The sequence below is a fragment of the Lonchura striata genome, chromosome 4, assembly GCF_050655825.1.
Source record: "Lonchura striata isolate lonStrDom1 chromosome 4, ASM5065582v1, whole genome shotgun sequence".
NCBI lineage: Eukaryota > Metazoa > Chordata > Aves > Passeriformes > Estrildidae > Lonchura > Lonchura striata.
In genome coordinates this window covers 18194425-18212473 of record NC_140706.1, presented here as the reverse complement: position 1 = coordinate 18212473, position 18049 = coordinate 18194425, and the positions used below count along the sequence as shown (strand labels likewise).

Sequence of the window (18049 nt, the reverse complement as noted above, 5' to 3'; positions counted from 1 at the left end):
GCCGCTGCGCCCACCCGGCTCCTCGGGGGAAAACGAGGGTGCCGCCAGTGTGTGCAGGAAGGGTCTGGAAGTGTTTCTGTTTAGCATGTGTGTGTGTTGCGGGTGGGGGTTAAATCGGCCAAAGAAAGAAATGAGAGAAAAGAGCCTCTTCCCGTGTGCCTTTCAGCCCCCCTTCCCTCTGCCCCCTCCCCTCCTGTGAGGAAGAGGAGCGTGAGGAGGACTAAAGAACGAGAGCCGTAGCCCGCGGAGGGCTGTGTGTTGCCCGGGAGCAACTTGGGGCTCAGCCGGGCAACTCGATCGGAGTGCCCCAAGCCTGCCCTGGGCTGCACCGAGGGACCGCGCTGAGGCAGCCGGGCGAGTTTGCCGGGCGGGGGGAGCGGGGTGCGAGCGACAGGCTGCGTGCCAGAGGGACCCCCCTGCACCCGCTTCCTCCTCCCTCAGAAATGGCTGCATACGCATCCAGATCCGTAATTTCGGATCCTGCCTAGGTGGAAATAGTTCGGCTCACCCATCTCTCTCTGTGATTCACCCTCGATCCCCCTTCCATGCACTTAACTTTGATGACTGTGCAATGCGGAGCGCGCAGCCGGGTAACGCCGGCCGGGTCCGTCCTTCGCACCCGCGCCGGGGCTCGGGCACCGGGGGGCGGCTGGCGAGGCGGTGGGGGAGAGCGGGGGGAAACCAGAAATCGCGCCTCAGAGGTAGAGAGCTATTCTGGGAGCCTCCGAAGCGCCTTTAATTAAATAACTGTTGTAGTCTGCTGCCCCCGCTGCTTGTCTGGTGAAAGTCTACAGGCAACTGTCATTTATAAACTACACCGGTGTGTGTGTGCGTGCGTGCGTGGGGAAGGGGTTTTCTGGCGCTGGCGTGACAGGAAAAGTTGGGCAGCGGATGGAAGCGGGCCGCGGGGAGGACGAGAGGCGCCCCGGGCTGTGCGGGCGGTGGTGCCCGCGGGGGACCGGGGGAGCCGGGGCAGGGGGGTCACCTCCCCGCTTCCTCCCTGCGGGGGACAGAGCCCGCTGGGCTCAGGGGAAAACGACCTCAGTTTTCAGGAGACTGACACCCCCAAACTAGCGGGTAACAGTCTGAGGTTACGCCTCACGGCGAGGCAGGGAGAAGCCGCGCGCGCTTCCCTGCTCCAGGAGTTGCAAAAGCCGAGCGGCGAGGAGCGGGGCGGTGGGGCTCCGAAGCGCTGACAGCCTGCTCTGTCCGAGGCGGCTGAATAAATAAAGACGTATCTCTCTCTGTGTCCCGGGTGCGAGCGGACCCCGCCGGGCCCATCGCGGCAGGCGCCCGCTCCGTGCGCGGCGCAGCTGCCTGCCGGGTGTGCCGCCCCGGCCGGGAGAGCCTTCCCGGCGGGGAGCAGGTCAGGCTGGCGTGCGCCGAGGAGAGGGGGGCTCGTGTGGGGACCAGACGCGCAGCAAGCGTAGAGCCAGCGCTGAAACGCCGTCGCCCCTGTGGCTCGGCGAAGCCATCCGCAGCCGCTGTGGCAGCCCCGCGGCCGGCGGGTGCGCGGAGACGGCGGCGCTCGGCCGGTCCGTGCGGGGCCGGGAGGGCGCGGCCGGGGCCGCCGCTCGGAAGCGCGGCGGGGCTGCCCGGGCCGCGGGCCCGGCGTGGCCGGGGCCGCCTCGGCGGGAGTTGGCGCCGCGCTCGCCGCTCGCAGTGGCTCGTGGTGGCCGGTGCTCCCGAGCCCGCTCGGGCGTGTGTTCCTCTGCACGTACCGAGGGCACACACCGGTGCCCGTGTGCTTATATGAACACAGAACGTGCATTGTCGTCGTCCTGCTAGATGCGAGCCCGTGCAAGTCGCTGGGATTTAAGAAGGGCTCATACCTGGTACAAAAGGCAGGCAGTTACTCCTTTGAAACCATCAGAAAGGGAAAACGCTTAGGAACGCAGACAATAAAATCAGGTTTAAACCAGCTTCTTTATCTAAAGTTAGTTTCGTTCTGTAGCGAAACAGTTCGGTGGAAGAATGTCATTGTGAAATGATAGGTTCCCTTACATCCCCTTTCAGGAGAGCAAGCTTTATCACAATGGAAGCAGGAAGAATTGCTGGCAAATCCAGAGTTGATCTGTTCTAAATACCAGTGTTGAACTGTATCTAAGGGAAAACGCGGGAGATAATTCAGAATGCAGAAGGTCTATTTATAGCAGGACTATATAAACTGTAGGATATATACACAAAGTTGAATTAAATATGCATGATTAGGAAAGGTGCTTCGAAGGAGAAGGTGTAATCATTACATAGCATTACAACGGACGAACAGATGAGCTTGCAAGAGCTTCCAGGGTGAAGATGAGAAGAATTTTTAAGACACATATTCTTTCTGGTGCTCAAGGCTCCTTTCTATTTTCATCTTTTGCGTATTACGTTACCATTTATATCAGTCAAATTCATCAGCTGAGGATTAGCGGTAGATGTTAGTCTGAATATGAAATCAAAATGAATATGGGATTTTGCTGCAAATACATTTTTCTTACAAGTTTTAGCACTTAAAAAAGGCAGACTTGGCTCAGACTTGACTGTCAGCCATATTCGTGTTTGTTTGTTTTTACCTGAATTGAGTTTAAAAAAATAAAAAAAGCTTTTAAACCCTCTTGCTAAATTTAGCAACATAGCCGAAATGTTTAAAACAAAACAGCAAACAGAAAAACTTAAAAAAAAAGTGCTGAGATGAGAAGATGGGTTGACTACTGGAAAAATAGTTTTTTATTCCAAATCAATATGATGCACTCTCAACATCTTATACGAGGTAAAAGGATCCCTTGTATAATATCAATAGTGGCTCAGCCATAGCTTACTAAAAGAATCTTTTCCTGGCATCTCAAGGCTTTAATGAGAGTATAGGTAATCAGAATACAACTCAACAATGGAACCAGTCAGGTTAAAGAGAACAGTGACTTCTAGAAGCATAATATGCTGTCTGGCAGCTGTGAAAAGACAGACATGATGTTTACTTTATAATTCAGGGAGTTTGAGAGTTGTGTTTCAACATTTATATTTTTGGTGCATTATTGCAGTTCGTTTTTAAGCACAAGCATAGATGCATGGAAGGAGCTTTTCCACTGCATATTAAATTTCAAAGTGCATCACAAAAATGCTTGTAATGGAGAAATCATGTCTAGAAACTTTATGAAGTCTGTTTTGACTCAGTTTTTTAGTCTTCCAGAATATAAGGCTCCATATTAGCTACAAATAAGACTTCACATTATTAAGGATAACTTCAAAGAGATTGAGTGTTCTCCTGAAGCTTGTTGTCTTTTTTTATAGTTATTGTGGTACAGAGATTTAACCATTATGCTGAATTACACAGTAGTCAAACTTGTAGACTTAAATCCTAAGAACTTTGAACTATGGTTGCATAAACTTACCTGTGTTGTCTTGCCAGCGTGTATAAAACTGAGATGAAGGAATATCCATCAGATTTCCTGTTGACTTATTCTGTTTTCTTCATTTTTAGGCTGTCACTCTACTTCTGTTTTTTTATTTTTTCCAGAACCTTCCTGAGTGTGTCTTCTGGAAATTTTCTTTACATCTGTTTCTTAATTAGTAGTCATGAGTAAATAACAGCTATTTATAAGTGCTGCAAGGAGTATTCAGCCTTGCAAGAGCAATAATATTTCTCGGCATAACCTGTCTGTGCTAACTGGCAGCATTATTTGTATTAATTATTTTTCATTCTCCAGTTAAGAATTGGATATGTTGCTGTGTTACTAATCTATGTGGTGGGGAAGTGCTTGAAAATAATTTGAAATGTAGTTTGTGAATGAAATTCTATGACTAACACATAAATCCGGATACTTCTTTTGACATCAAAATCCATGCAGTATAGAAGTAAAATGAGGAGTATGCTGTCTGATTGATGCCATTATTTCAGAGATTTTTCCCTGCAACTTTCAGCTGTGAACTTAGTAACTAGCACCATTTTCTTTGTCCTGTTTTCAAACATAGCAGTACATTATACAACATACTTGGGCAAATATGTTCTGTAGGTATTATTAAGTCAGTGAAAGATGAAGCTAAGAGCCAACCTTGTGGGTTGCCTCTTTGTCTTTACATGAGCAGGGACAGAAGTGCCCTAGTGTAGCTTTCTGCCAGTATTTTTGGGGAGTTGAACCGAGTGTAGTATATTGCCTTTATGCATTTTTGTTCTTTTACTTAGAGCATGACCAGTCGCCAATTCTCAGGGGAAATCAGCCAAAATAGACTTTTTGACTTAACTTTTTTTTCCCATGTTTTCTTTTTTTTTTTTTTTTTTTTTTTTTTTTTTCTTTAATGTTATTTGAGTAGTGGAACATGAAATCTACGCAGTTTTGGAAACATGCTAATTAATTTGTGTTAATGCCCTGCACGTGTATAGCATATACTGAGTATGTCTGTGAATGAAAGATACCAATCTGTACAAGATTGGATAGTGCACTGTGTGGTTTTTGAAGATGTTTTTCTTAAATGGAAAAAGAGTTAATAGTTGTATATTATTTAGTGGTGAAAACCAATGGAATAATACCATCATTCAGCTGAAGCTACATTTTAACAGAGCCTGTAACATCTGTGCCAATTAAAAGAAGGCTGTCAAAACTAAATTAGTGAAGAAAAAAAAAAATGCAATCCTGGTTTAGTATTAACAGAAAATACTTTGAAATTTTAAAAAAGACTGAATCCTGGATTTGAAGTTTTCCTGACTCCAAAGGGTGTTCGTGCACAAACCTGAAAAAATAGCAGTAAAAATGAAAGTGAAACTGAAGACACCTATTTTCTTGACATCCCAGCAAAAGATAAATGAGAGGATAATGAGAAAGATGTAGTTTATTAAAAACAGGTAATGGACTTTATTAAAAATGTTGTTAAACATGATTCCTTTTCTTTCAGAGATTAATGCCTAAATTGCTCATCCAACACAGTAACTTTGAAAAGTGTATTCTGATGGCAGATTCATCTAACAAAAAAAGCGTGGTTCAAACTAGGAATGAAGCATTTCTTCATGCCCCAGAAAAGAGCAACTGAATAGTTACACAGAAGAGCACAATAGCACAACTTTAAAGAATGTGCAGAAAATGGGCAAGATATTATTGTTGTATCTAATTTTAGAGGAAAAACCTCATGTGCAGATTGTGAGTTACAGTTATGGCTGCGATGATCTAATGCTGTTCAGTGCTTTATACATAAGATGGGATTTTCAAAAATACAGTTTTGTTCAGGAGAGAATGTCAGTAGTTCTAGCAATGTGTTCTGAAGGAAGAGGGCAGGGAGTTCTTAGCTGGTCAAATGTTCATGTGGTCTAAGCAGAAATGTAAAAGTGCAGGGTTTGCATTGGAATGAGAATGGGGTCATCCACCCTTTGTACTCATCATCAGGGAAGCAGAACCTTCTTCCAGAGAGACCATAGGAAATCAATGTGTACACTGTGCTAGTGTAGAGATAAATGGGTACTGCAGAAGGGTATTAAATATAAAAGGGCAGCAGTAAAATGATTTACTACATGAAGAAGAGGAACTTTCTTTTGGTCACCTAAAAGGCAATTTTCATTTCTTGATAACATAATTATATTTTTTTTTAATACTAATAACAGAAAAGACTGGCAAATCAGCTATTTTACATGGATTTGAGTTATACAATATAAGCTAGGAAAGCCTTGATAACAATAGCAGTTTATTTACAAACATTTACATGTTTTTTTTACATATTATCTGGCACTTACAATTTAGATTATAATGATCTGATCTGACTTACCAAAAGTTAATGGGCTTTTTATTGTTTTTTTCCTGAGGCGGTGTGGATGCTTGTGATCCAGGTTGTCTCGCCATGACCAGAAGGTATCACTGAGGGATACCAGCACAACGGATGCACGTAGGAGAGAACCTGACGTACATTTAGGTGTAGAGGCTTAATGAAATGTGGAAGAGCAGGTGCACAGTCCTAATGTGTCGGTGGTTTTTTAATTTCCTATGATGTGTCTGTCTGCTGTGTGAGCAAAACTCCTTGTACATTTAAAACTTATAGAACTGTAAAACTGCTAAAAAGGACAGAAGCAAAATAATTCTACAGTATTTTTTGTCTTAGGCTCTGTGTTCTCTACAAGTGGAGTTAAGATTCTCCTTCTGCTACATAGCTGTGTGTTACTGTCTGCTCTCTAAAGGTAAAATTAAGGTGAAGACAGATTAATAGGAGAGTGACCCTTGCTCTGGTTATAGCACTTGTGACACTGGTGCTAATTTTGGAAGGAGAAATTGGGTATTTGCGGTTCCACGTGAACTCACTGTGACCCAAAATGATGAGAGGTGTGTCTACGCTAGCACTTTTCTTGAAGGCAGAAGTGTGCTGCATTTATCCCAACACTGCCGTGCTTTGGTTAGTGTTGTAGGCTGATCTCATTGCAACTGATCAGAATTCCTTTTGGATAAAACTGGACTGTGAGATGTGTTCCAGGTGTACCCCTGGTGAATTTGAGCTACACATTTATATTCAGCTAATGAGATGAGATCAGATCTAGGGTGAAGTTAAATAATCCAACCGTACCTTGAAGTGCGTGGTGCAGAGTGTGCAGTGTCGACGTCGGATCCTTGGCACCAGCTCTCTGACTCTTCCAGTTTTACAGTTCTACAGTACTTGCTTGTGTAGACAGTTCCTGCATCCACTTGAGTTTGTCCAGCTGAGGGTGCATGGAAGCCCATATTTGGGGAAGCTGGTTGGAGACTTGTGGATAGAACAGGTCACCTGGCATGCACCCTTATGTTGCAATCATAAGGCCATTATTCTTTCCCTCAAAAAGGGGTAGTTGTGCTGGCATGAAGAGGAAAGGTTAGTTTCATCACTTGTAGTATAACAGGAGTGAATCAGAGGCACTGGTACTTTGGCTTGCAAAAGCTCTCCACATTTTTAACCCATTTTATGATTTGCAAGAGCAATTTAGTTCCTAATGTTAACAATGAGTGATTATGATTCTGTACTTCCGTTTACAGCACAAATTAGCATTTTGTTTTCCATTACAGCTTTTGAATGAGGAATTTAATGTATAATTTGCTGCAAATAGATGTTATCATCTCTTTGGATGTGAACAACCACATAAACTTGAGCAAATGATAAAAATGGAATCAATTACTTCTCAAATGGAAGTAGTTTACAAACCTTCACAAACAAAATGGCAATAGTTGGTGGTTATTGTAACAAATAATTAGAGTTTTTTTAAACAATATTTATTGAATTCTATTGACAATTTGCTAATTGCATATAGAATATTTAATCATCCCCCTTACAAATACTTGCCAGAAAATATATGGAATTTTTAAACTGTAGATTCCCTCTGTTGTCCCTGTGTGAAGCTTTTTTCATGCTTTTACTGTTATGTTCACCTGTACAAATGTTCCAGAAGGGTAGCACTGAACCACAAATCATACTGCTGCTGCTGATTAGAGTTTCACAATACTATGGAATTAGCAGATTAAGATTGAAATTGTGGAGGAGGGAAGAATTAAGAGTAAGTGTTGTAGGCTATATGCAAAGCCTGCTGAAGGTGATGAAATTTTTTCTGCCACTTTTGACCTCATGATCTATGTTCTGGTTATTAGAAGAATAAAGAAGAGAAGAGACATTATTACAGTTGCTAGAATGAGTGAATGCTGTCAGTCTCTACTGTAGGGGGAGGTAATATCTTGTACTTTAATGAGTTTCCTAGTGTGAATTTTACAAAGAAAGTTTTCCACTGTCAGTTGATGTGATCTGTTCTGTATTATACAGAGTTATTCATGCTTGGAGAAATACCAATCCACAGACAAAATCAGTGTGAGAAACAGTTTGGAATCACACTCAGTCTCTTCCCATTGCAGAGACTTTCCTCACATCACTAAAGGATATAATCCAAGTGTCATTTTCAACCCCTTCCTTTCATAGAGGCTGTTTCTAAATTCTGATGATTTCCTACATACTGGCTTGCACATTTGTTTATTTCTGATCTACTAAAGCTCTGACCCTAAAGTTACCACCTACATAATTTCCTGTCACTGTGAATAAATCAGCCTTTTTCTCACAGTCATCCCCAGTAACCCCAATATATCCATCCATTCTGTATACAGTATAAGCCCTGATTGTACATGTCTTGACTGCCCCTACCTACTCGCTTACCCTTACTTAAAAATACAAATTGAAGTACATACTGTCTCATTTCGTACTTTAGACTTTATGACTCTTGTCCTTTTAAAGCCTTTCTATAATTTAGTTTTTCCCTATTTACCATTAATACCACCTCTTTTTGTTTATTACTGATGTTGGATTTGATGCTTCCTGGGTTGGTTCCCTGAACAAACACTTTTTGCTATCTCATGCTTTCCCCTTTGACTCATTGAAGTCATGAGACCATTGAGGAAGATCATGTAGGTTTTCATCTACCTGGTGTCTTGAAAGCCATTGTTGCCTAATTATTAAAAATGGGTAATCTTATTTTGCACTTGAAAAACTGTGGAACAAACTGACTAAAACCCCATTCATCACTCTGCTGCATTTCACTCTATTCATCTGTTGCTTGTTTCTTTAGGTTGGTGTCTGCTGCCATACTTGGATCAGTCTGTAGATTAGATGAACAATAACTTTTTATTCTTCTAATAATTGAAAAAAGATTAATGATGTATTTTCTTATTTGCTTCACTCTACAAACATTGAAGTAACTAAGGGAAAAAAAAAAGACAGAATGGTAATAGTATAGCTTGCAATTGAGGGTTCTATATTCAGCCTTTTAGCTTTCTTTTGAGACTGTGGAGCTGATTAAGATGGAGCTTTTTCCTAATTTTATTTTTGAGGCAGCTGTTGGTTGTAAAAATTTCCTCGCCTTCTCATTTTGACTGTCTGTTTATTTGTTTGGCCCTTCTTTTTGTCTTACAGAGCAAACTGACTTGGTCTAGAGCAGGTCAGTGTTATGATACTGCCTGTTTGCAGTGAACTTTTGAAGGCTAGTGCGGGAGTTTGTAATTGAACAGCAACAGCCTAGAATGTATATCTGGTGTAATAATTCCTAAAAATTTGATTGAACTTCATTTTAGGAATGTGTGCATAGCTTCATAAAACATATCCACAGTTGTCACAGGCTCCCTGGACTGAGCAATTCACACTGTCAGAGGTTTATTTGGGTTGTAAAACTCACAAACTCACTCCAACAAGATAATTTACTTCAACCATTTCCTTTGTGTTTCTTTTGTAAATTATATTTATTTGAGTCAAACAGCACATTGTGAATTGATATATCTGCTAAACTTTGACTTGTCATTCATGATGCTTCTTATTATATCTGCCTGCTACCTCCATGTCTCACTTTGCTTAGGCCTTGATCCAGCAGACCACTTAATTGCTCAACAGTAAACACTTGGAAGTCAAGGGAACTGCTTACAGGTTTAAAATGGATGTGTGGTGTATCGGATTAGGGCCTTAAACAGCTGTATCTTGAGGACAGAGAACTTTGCTTCCATCTTGCTTGTCAAGAACTTGGCATGCTTTGAATACATTACATGTATCGATGGTAATTATGGTGGTGGGAGCAAGAAAGCAATGAGATCAAGGAGACCTTGTTATGGTGAAGAAAACCTGCCAATTCTTCTGTGGAAGTTTAGAAAAACTTATTTTTAAAACGGTTTTACAAATAAGATTATTACTTTTCTCCCAACCAAAAAGCTGTGTGCTTAAATGAATAGGTGGTGCTCTAAAATGCAAAATTACTACAGAAAGCCTTCCATGAAATATACTTGAGAGTGGGAAACTCCAGGTTTAAAGAAAAGGAAAAAAAAGATGGCTGAAAACAGGGTAACAAAAAAAGATTTTAAGTAGGACATGCGCACACTGAAACAATAAGAAAATGAACTATTGCCCAAATAAATTAGCAAAACAAAAGTAAGGTTGCACTCCCAGCCTTTTTTTTTTTTTAATCCAATAGACTGTTAATTGCTGGAGGATTAAAATAATTCATATTCAAGGATAGAAAGTGATAACAATATGCAGAGCTTGGATTCTCCAGCTATACAAGAGACAGTGAAAGGAATACTTTTCTCTCTGTGTGATGTCAAAGCCAAAAGAGGAGGGAAAAAAAGAGGAGGGGGTTGTGGCTCTTTGATGTCACTTACAGAATAAGAATAATGCTGTAAAAGAAATAGCATAATCTTTTTCTATTTATCTAAGTCCTTTTTTTTCCCTAAAGAGTTAGGGTAGCATTGTTAATTGATTTTTCTGATGCTCATAATAACAGCTGTATTAAAAATAATTTACAAAGAATTTTTTTCTAGAAGCTGAGCCCTGCAGAGTCTGTTGTGGAAAAGTGGGTAGAGAGTGGATTATTATACATCACTGTTCTCACATAATTATAATCTGCTTGATTGGTAAAATGCATGTTGTGCTTTTGCATTGTCCATTTTCAACCAGTGGTGTCTTTGCAATAAGATTGGCTGGTTTAATAGTAATAGCATCAGGATGTCTCATGCCCTTTCAGTATAAATAAAGGTTGTCCTAACAGCTGCTCAGATTGTGCTGGCATAGTAGCCATCTTTGCTGGAGTGTCAGTTTTTGGCTAGAATATTTTAACATGCTGGGGCTTTTTTCTGGTTACCAGTGGTTGAATCATGTCCAACTGTGAAAACAGATGTGTGGCTTTTTTGGGAAGTAAAGTTAATTAGGGATCATTTATGAATTGGTTATTTTTTTTTTTTATTAATACTTTATTTTTAAATTTATTTACTGTGAGGTTAGAGGATACCTTTGGAAAAGAAATTGGGTGTTTTTATGAACACGAACTTGGACAGATGTAATCAAACAACATAATAAAGAAAATTTTGGGAATATCCGCGATTATTGCTATCCTGCCATTTTATAAGGATGCTCAGTCTTTTCAAATCTGTATGGGCCAACATTTAACACACATCTCACAAAATGTTTTGTTTTCTTCATCTTTGACTTTCATCTCTGAAAGGAATTCTTTAGGTGAAAACTGGAAAATATTTACCACGTTTCAGATACTATTTTCCCTTTTGTGTTTTTTGTAGTCACTTTACCTTTAACATTGATGTCTGTCGATTTTTAAGTCTGCCGGTAGACAATCCAGTTTTGTGGAAAAGAGAGCTTTTCATGTGAAGAAAGTTTCAGTGTTGTGATTTCTTTCTGATTCTTCTTGTTCTTGATTGTTACATAAAATAAATGGCAAAGATGGAAAAAACCAAACAGCGGCAATTGCTGTTAAAATTAGTTAAAAAAATTAAATTTGATAAATTACAAAAATTGCTGTCAAAAATTAATCAAGCAAACTTGTTTAATTTCTGTTACTCTTGTTGCAAGTAAGTGTCATATGAAATGGAAATCTGTTCATTAGAGCATCCTGAAGCAAGGATGTCCCTGTGCACATGTTGGGGCTGCATGATGTATGGAGCAATGACACCCCAAGTGTACAGAAGTGTCTCTGGAATTACCACTAAACCTTTATGTCTGAATGAACTATAAATTCATTGAGCAGCATTCAACTTTTCTAAGAGTATTGCAACTGTAAAATAGCAATGCAAGCAAGAAAATAAAAAGATTGTTATACAAATATTTTGCTGCGAGTTTTTTTTGTTGTTTTTTTTTGGTTTTTTTTTTTTGTTTTTTTTTTTTTTTTTTTTTTTTTTTGTGTTCTGCATGGGGAAAAAAGAATATTTGGAAAGATAATGGAGAGACCATTCTAAAATAACTATGCCGGTGGAGATCACAAACATATGTGACTGTGAAACCACTGAGCTTCTCCTATGAGTAGATTGAACTATAGGGTTTACTTGGTGCTTTGGATGTAATCCCTCTTACAGAGTCCCAGTGAAAGACTTTGCCTGTTTGGAAGAGTGTGTTACCTACCAGGATTTGCAGAGGATGAGGAAATGATGTATTTCTAGTGGTTTTAGGTGTTTTCTGTAAGGGACATTGCCCATTACTTGAGCAGAATGAGCATCTGTTGGATTAGTAGTTGCACAGGATTATGAAAGGATGTGGCAATGCTACCTGCAGTGCAGATTTCTAAGACCTAACATGTTAGCTTCCTATTTTTGGATGTAATTTTGCCATATGTTAACTGTATGAACTGGGTTTTGCCACAGTTGTGTGTCTCAAGGGTAGTTGTTTTGTTGGTTTTTTGTCTTTTTGCTGGGTTCTTTTTTAATGCAAATATGAAGAAATGTGATTTTACTCTCTTCAGAAATGTTATTAGATTTTAAAAATTGCAGAATTTCATACTGCAATATATAATTAAATCTTGTTACCAGGAAAGGCAGTATAAAGTATAGAATTTTTTAAAAATAGATTTGTTATTTTTATTTTTTCTAAATGAAGATTATTAAGTATAAGACAAAAAGCAAACAAGAGAATAAAAGGACTGGCATATTGAGAATATTTTATAAAATACTAATTCTTTTGTGGTTTAGAAGATGTAAAGCAAAGTGGCAGCAAAAGTCAGAGCTGTATTTGATTAGAAATCAAAAGGTTATTAATAGTGCTGATTACTTCAGCTTAGTTATATCTGTTCTAGTATTACTCCTATTTGTTTGCATCACTAATCAGCCTCAGTGTAAGCCCTTATCTTTGACCAGCCAGAAGAAATCATAAAAGGAAATAATTGTTTAGCGAGAAAGACTTTGATAACAGCATGACTCTTGTGTGGGAGACAAGGAGATAACACTGTCTGAGTGAAATGATATAACCAAGGTAGCTAAGGTGGTAAATTCTTTAGCTGTTTTGTCTTCAGCCGTAAAATATACAGCAAATTAAAGATGTCTTTTAAAGAATTAAGATCATGTTTGTAATTTGCATGTTTCACATTTGCATGTGTAGAGGAAATGGAAGAGATTTGGTTTTGAGAATAATATGATTTCATAAAGCCACAGATGTAGCCAGAGTTTGACCAGGTGATTCAGTCATAACTTACTATTCAGTTATCTCTCTATTGAATTGAAAACTGTGCTTAGTGTGAATTTGATTTGACCAAAATATTTTACAAAATATAAGTATTTTTCTGAAGGAAGACATTGAGCATTCAGTAAAGCTTTTGCTACTTACTGTATTGGTTAATCATTCTGATTGTTCGCTGTCTTTAGCAAGTTCTGGTTTTCATTAGAGTTGCTCAGAATTAATTTTCTAGGCAAAAGTTCTATTTATGACTTGACTTGGTAGGTTGGGAAGCCTTTCAGTATGTTTTTGTTTCTACCTACAAAAAGTACTTTTACTCAAGACACCAGGGTGTAATCTTTTTTTTAAGCTAATCAAAGTGACCTCTTTAAGACTCTTACCTGAGGAAGTTTTTTGCAGACATCAAGTACGTTTGCATAACTTCTCTGTTTTCCTTCCAATTTTTTGATTTCCCTTCCAGAAAATCAGATGCCAGAAGCGCAAGATATTCAGTATTGGTCTCTACAATGTTGTCAGTGCTACAGAGATAATTAATTTACTTGTTCCTCTTTGTTATGTTCAAGGTTCGAATTCATTTTTTGCTGCAGTATCACAATGAGAGCTCACATTGAGTAAGTTGTGTATGTCAATACTTGCTGAGTTAACTAAGTCATGACTGTCCAGGATATATCCTACCACCCTGTCCATATGTTACATTTTCTGTGAATTGGTCTGCAACTTAGTATTTATTTTATCCAAATAAGCTGAAGAGCAAGCAAGCAAGGAAGAGTCAAATCCATGTGTTTTAGCATCAGTGATTGCATGTAGTGGTTTCAGCGTGGTGTAATCTGCAGTCAGGTGTGCTAAGGAAGTTTCTGTGCACGTTGCTCACCTTTGCTGCCCCATTGTGTTAGTGTGACTTTGGGACAGAAGGCTCTCCATCCAAATTGTCAAGCTTAACTGCTCACTCATTTGCTCCCTAACATGGTTCTTTTAAAATGACCTAAACTAATAGAACATTGAAAAAATTTTACTGTTACGAATCCTTACAACAGCGAGCAAACCTGTGTTTATTTTGAAAGAGCTTGGGCAGAGTGGTGATGTGCTGTCATGCTGGGTGATCATCCAGAAGTGATGGTGAGCAACTAGAGGTCTGTAGGGGTGGTAGCCTGGGTCAGCTGCAGCCTCAAGAGGCTTACTGAATTCAGCCTGTTTGATGTAAAAGCACTAAACTGGGAGAGGTACTATGTAAATAAGAATGAGGAGCTTTTGCTGGGAAATATTTGAGATGAAAACATTGGGAGCTTCTTTTTTTCAGTAGATGTGGATTTTTCCTTACTGAAGAGCTATAGATAGGGAATCACTTTTCTGCAGATGTGTGTTGAGGTTGTGATTTTTATTTTTTCCCCTGCCCATTTGCAAGGAAGTAATGATTTTGAGTGATCAGGTTTTTGAAGCTTGGCTTTAGAGATCGTAAATAGGGATTTCAGCAGCTAATTTTTTAGTTTCTTAGCTTTTTGAGCAACCAAATCTTAACAAGAATCTATGTCTCTTGATATGCATGCCTCTGATATTTAATGTGTGAAGACAGCTTGCAACCACATTTCAGGAAAAACTGTATGGGAACCTTGCTAGGCTGGATTATGCAGAGAATTGCCAGGAGTCACAGAAATTGATGTCTCTTTAATAATGTATGCTTATGATGTTTGTAAATCACAGGCAGGACTTTGAAAACTTACATAGACTGCTGTATAAGTTTTTTGGAAACAAACCTAGCATGGTCAGTTTCTTATGTAGTTCTACAGTGCAGGGCTCTGTTTCCCAATCTGATTTGATGACATATATTTTGCTAGCAGATTTTTATAAGCTGAAACTGAACACTGGAACAGGCCTGTCCTGATATCTGTGTGAAACTTACATGAGATAAAACAGCCTGAAATAATTCCCTGTAAACTGTCAGTGACCACCAAGAGTTTTGATTTGTCAGTGATGACTGGATTGAATGCTGAGCCCAGAGGACTTAGGGTAACATTTGTCAGAGGCTTTTTTTCTGAAGGTGCATGAATGTGAGAAGTAAGGTGCCTTTCAGACTTTAATAAAATTCTCCTAAAATACATAGTGCTGTGTAGGAGCATTTGAGATAGTTTAAAATTAACTAGCTCAAACAACAGAGGCAACACAGGTCACACTTCAGTCTTCTAGTGGATTAGTTACTACAGGCTGGCAAGTGTGTCAGTGTGCCTTCCTCCTGTCTGCTGGCCAGATCATAGGAGCACAGCATCATTAGGGTTGGAAAGGACCTCTGGAGATCATCTAGTCCAGCCCCCCTGCCAAGGCAGGGTCACCTAGGACAGGTGACACAGGAGCTCATCCAATGGGTTTTGAATGTCTCCAGAGATGGAGTCTTTGGGCAGTCTTTTCCAGTGCTCTGGCACCCTCTATGTAATGTTCTTCCTCATGTTGAGGTGGAACATGTGGTTTAGTTTATGGCCATTGCTCCTTGTCCTGCTGCTGGGAACCACAGCAAAGAGTCTGGCACCATCCTCTTGGCACCCACCTTGGAGATACTTGTGTGTATTGATGAGATCTCCTCTCAGTCTCTTCTCTTCTCCCAACAAAATAGGCCCAGCTCCTGCAGTCTCTTCTCAGAAGAGAGATGCTCCAGACCCCTCATTGCCTTTGTGGCATCCACTGGACACTCTCCAGTAGCTCCTTGTCTTTCTTGTATGAAGAAGCCCAGAATGGGGGACAACACTCCCTTGGCCTCGGTGGAGCCACGTAGAGGGGCAGGATCACCTCTCTTGGACTGCTGGCCACATTTTTCCCAGTGCACCCCAGGATCCCATTGGCCTTCCTGGCCACAAGGGCACGGCTGGCTCATGGACTTACATTTCCTGAAGGAAAAAGGGTTGCTGACAGGTCCAGGGTTTTCAAATCTTAAAAAATTGTTAACCTAGCTTAAAGCCAAAATAAATGTACACATTGAAATGCTTAATTTATGTTAATTTAGATGTATTTGTCTGTGTAGTAACCCTAAGTACTCCACTGTGAAGCATTAGAAGTTCCATCTACAACATTTTCTACAATAACTTTCATATGGGTGACTTAATGAAGTTCTTAATGTAAGAGAGATGACTACTTTTATATTGAGAAGCACATAGGTTTCAAATAAGCAAAAAGACCTAATTCTCTGAAACAGAAGAGATATACATTCATAAAAGTAACTTAACTTAGAGTTAACTTGAAGAGTGGCAAAACATGTTTAAAAGAGTCATGTATAGTCAGTGCTCTGGTAGAGGAGAGTGCAGGAATTTCCATTTTTCTAAATTAAACTGAAATGGTAGGGTTATTAACCATTGGAGCAGGCTTCCAGGGGAAGTGCTTGAGTAACTATCCCTAGAAATATTTAAAAGATGTGTGGATGGTGCTTAGGGACATGATTTATTGGCGGACTTGACAGTGCTAGGTTAGTAGTTAGACTTGGTGATCTTAATGGTCTTTCCCAGCCTAAATGATTGCATGATTCTGTGAGAGTTTTAAGCATTTCCTGCTGATTCTGTATTTCTTGTTCTCCCTAGCAACTTCAGGAATAGCACAATATGTGGCATTTAGTATGTGTTTAATCTCTCTTTTGTTTTTAAACAGGTTGTCTTCAACTGGTAGCAGCTCTAAGAATTATGTGAGGAGAATTTTGGAAATAAAATCAAATCAGAGAAGACAATGTAGTGATGCTTTATACTTATAAGTTTTCTGTCATTTGGGAACTCAAGGGCTCTTGCTTTTGGTTGCCAAATGTTAGGCTGATTGTTTTCAAGGTGAAGCTGTACTATGCTGCTTTGAACTGATACTGCATGATTAGGGTAATAAGTAAGTGCCACTTAATTGGAACAGGGCTGATCAGAAGACATTCCAGGTAACTGATTTAAGCCAAACAATACTTAATTACAGTGAATGTTGCTTAATGGGTATGATAATTACGTGCATTGGGGATACCTTGAGATGATTCATTGGTGGTTGGGTCTTTTGTGTCTGCCTCACTGTTGGCTCTTCTTCCTGTTGCTCAGCAGCTTTCAGTGTCTTCATAAATAGCTATGATTCATTCAGAAAGCAGATAAAACCATGGTTCGCTTTTAATAAATCAGCAGTCTAAAATCAGCTTGTTTAAAATCATGATGTCTCTAATGACTTTTGAGGACTTTTTAATATTGTTTTCAGGATTTTGAACTGCTGGGCTTGCTTTTTCAATTTTCTGTGTGACCAGGAATGTTAGAAATTGAAATAAGAAAAGACAAATCACATAATTTCTTGGCTTCTGGATCAAGGCAGGCTCTAACATAATGAGACTTACTGAATTACAGAAGTTGATATGTTCTCTGCCCTGGGCAAATAATTAACTTGCTTTAGTTCTGTCATATTTTCTTACCAAGATTGCTTTTTTTCTTCTGCATGAAACCTACCTGATGTGTTGCAAAATACACTTTACAACTGGGGAACCCTCCCCCTTTGTAGCTGGACAAAGACAAAACCTGGTCCTTCTCCCTCTCATTCTCAAACTTTGGCTTCAAATGCATATTTGCACCTTCATAATTCAGGGTTGCTCTGTCTCCTCTGCTGGTTTACTATATCATCAGTATGGGATGCTGATGTTTTCAGCTTCAGCTGCTTTATGTCTGTCCACTTTTTCCATACACAGTTTCGTACTTCTACACTTATTTTTTTGGGCAGATCTGTGTGTGTATATATATATGTATATACACACATATATTGAATACTGTGGGGATATGCAGTGTTTTCTGATTTAATCTGGCAAACAAGAGTTTGCTTCTGATGCTGACATTAAAATTAATTTTTAATTCCAAAATTCTCATACTTCCATATTTTTCAGTATTCTGTCTTGTTTGTTGAGTGGACATGTTGGATTAACAGAAGTAAAAGTGTTTAGTTTAAAAGACTTAAAATATATCCATTTATTCCTTTTAGGTTAATGAGTGCTTTTATATTCTTTTCTCTCCTGTACTCCCACCTTACTACATCCAGTCTCCATGTGGGTAGATTTTGACAACGGCTTCTGCAAGAAGTGATTTCCAGTGACAGGAACATGTTGAAGACATTTTCATTATTTAAAAAGCAGACATGTTTCTCTGTCAGCAAATTTGCTGCACATATGAAAGTGGGA

At 39.7% G+C, this 18049-nt stretch overlaps 1 protein-coding gene and 1 long non-coding RNA gene across 3 annotated transcripts in view; both read left to right on the top strand.

Annotated features, from left to right (window-relative positions):
• PPARGC1A (PPARG coactivator 1 alpha) overlaps positions 1-18049 on the top strand; it is a 361917-nt gene that overhangs the window by 267 nt on the left and 343601 nt on the right. The window lies entirely within an intron of this gene.
• Positions 1600-18049, top strand: part of LOC146767553 (uncharacterized) — a 158036-nt gene continuing 141586 nt past the window's right edge. The window contains exon 1 of the long non-coding RNA XR_014954752.1: positions 1600-18049. This exon is cut by the window's right edge and continues 53980 nt beyond it. This is a non-coding gene — a long non-coding RNA (uncharacterized LOC146767553).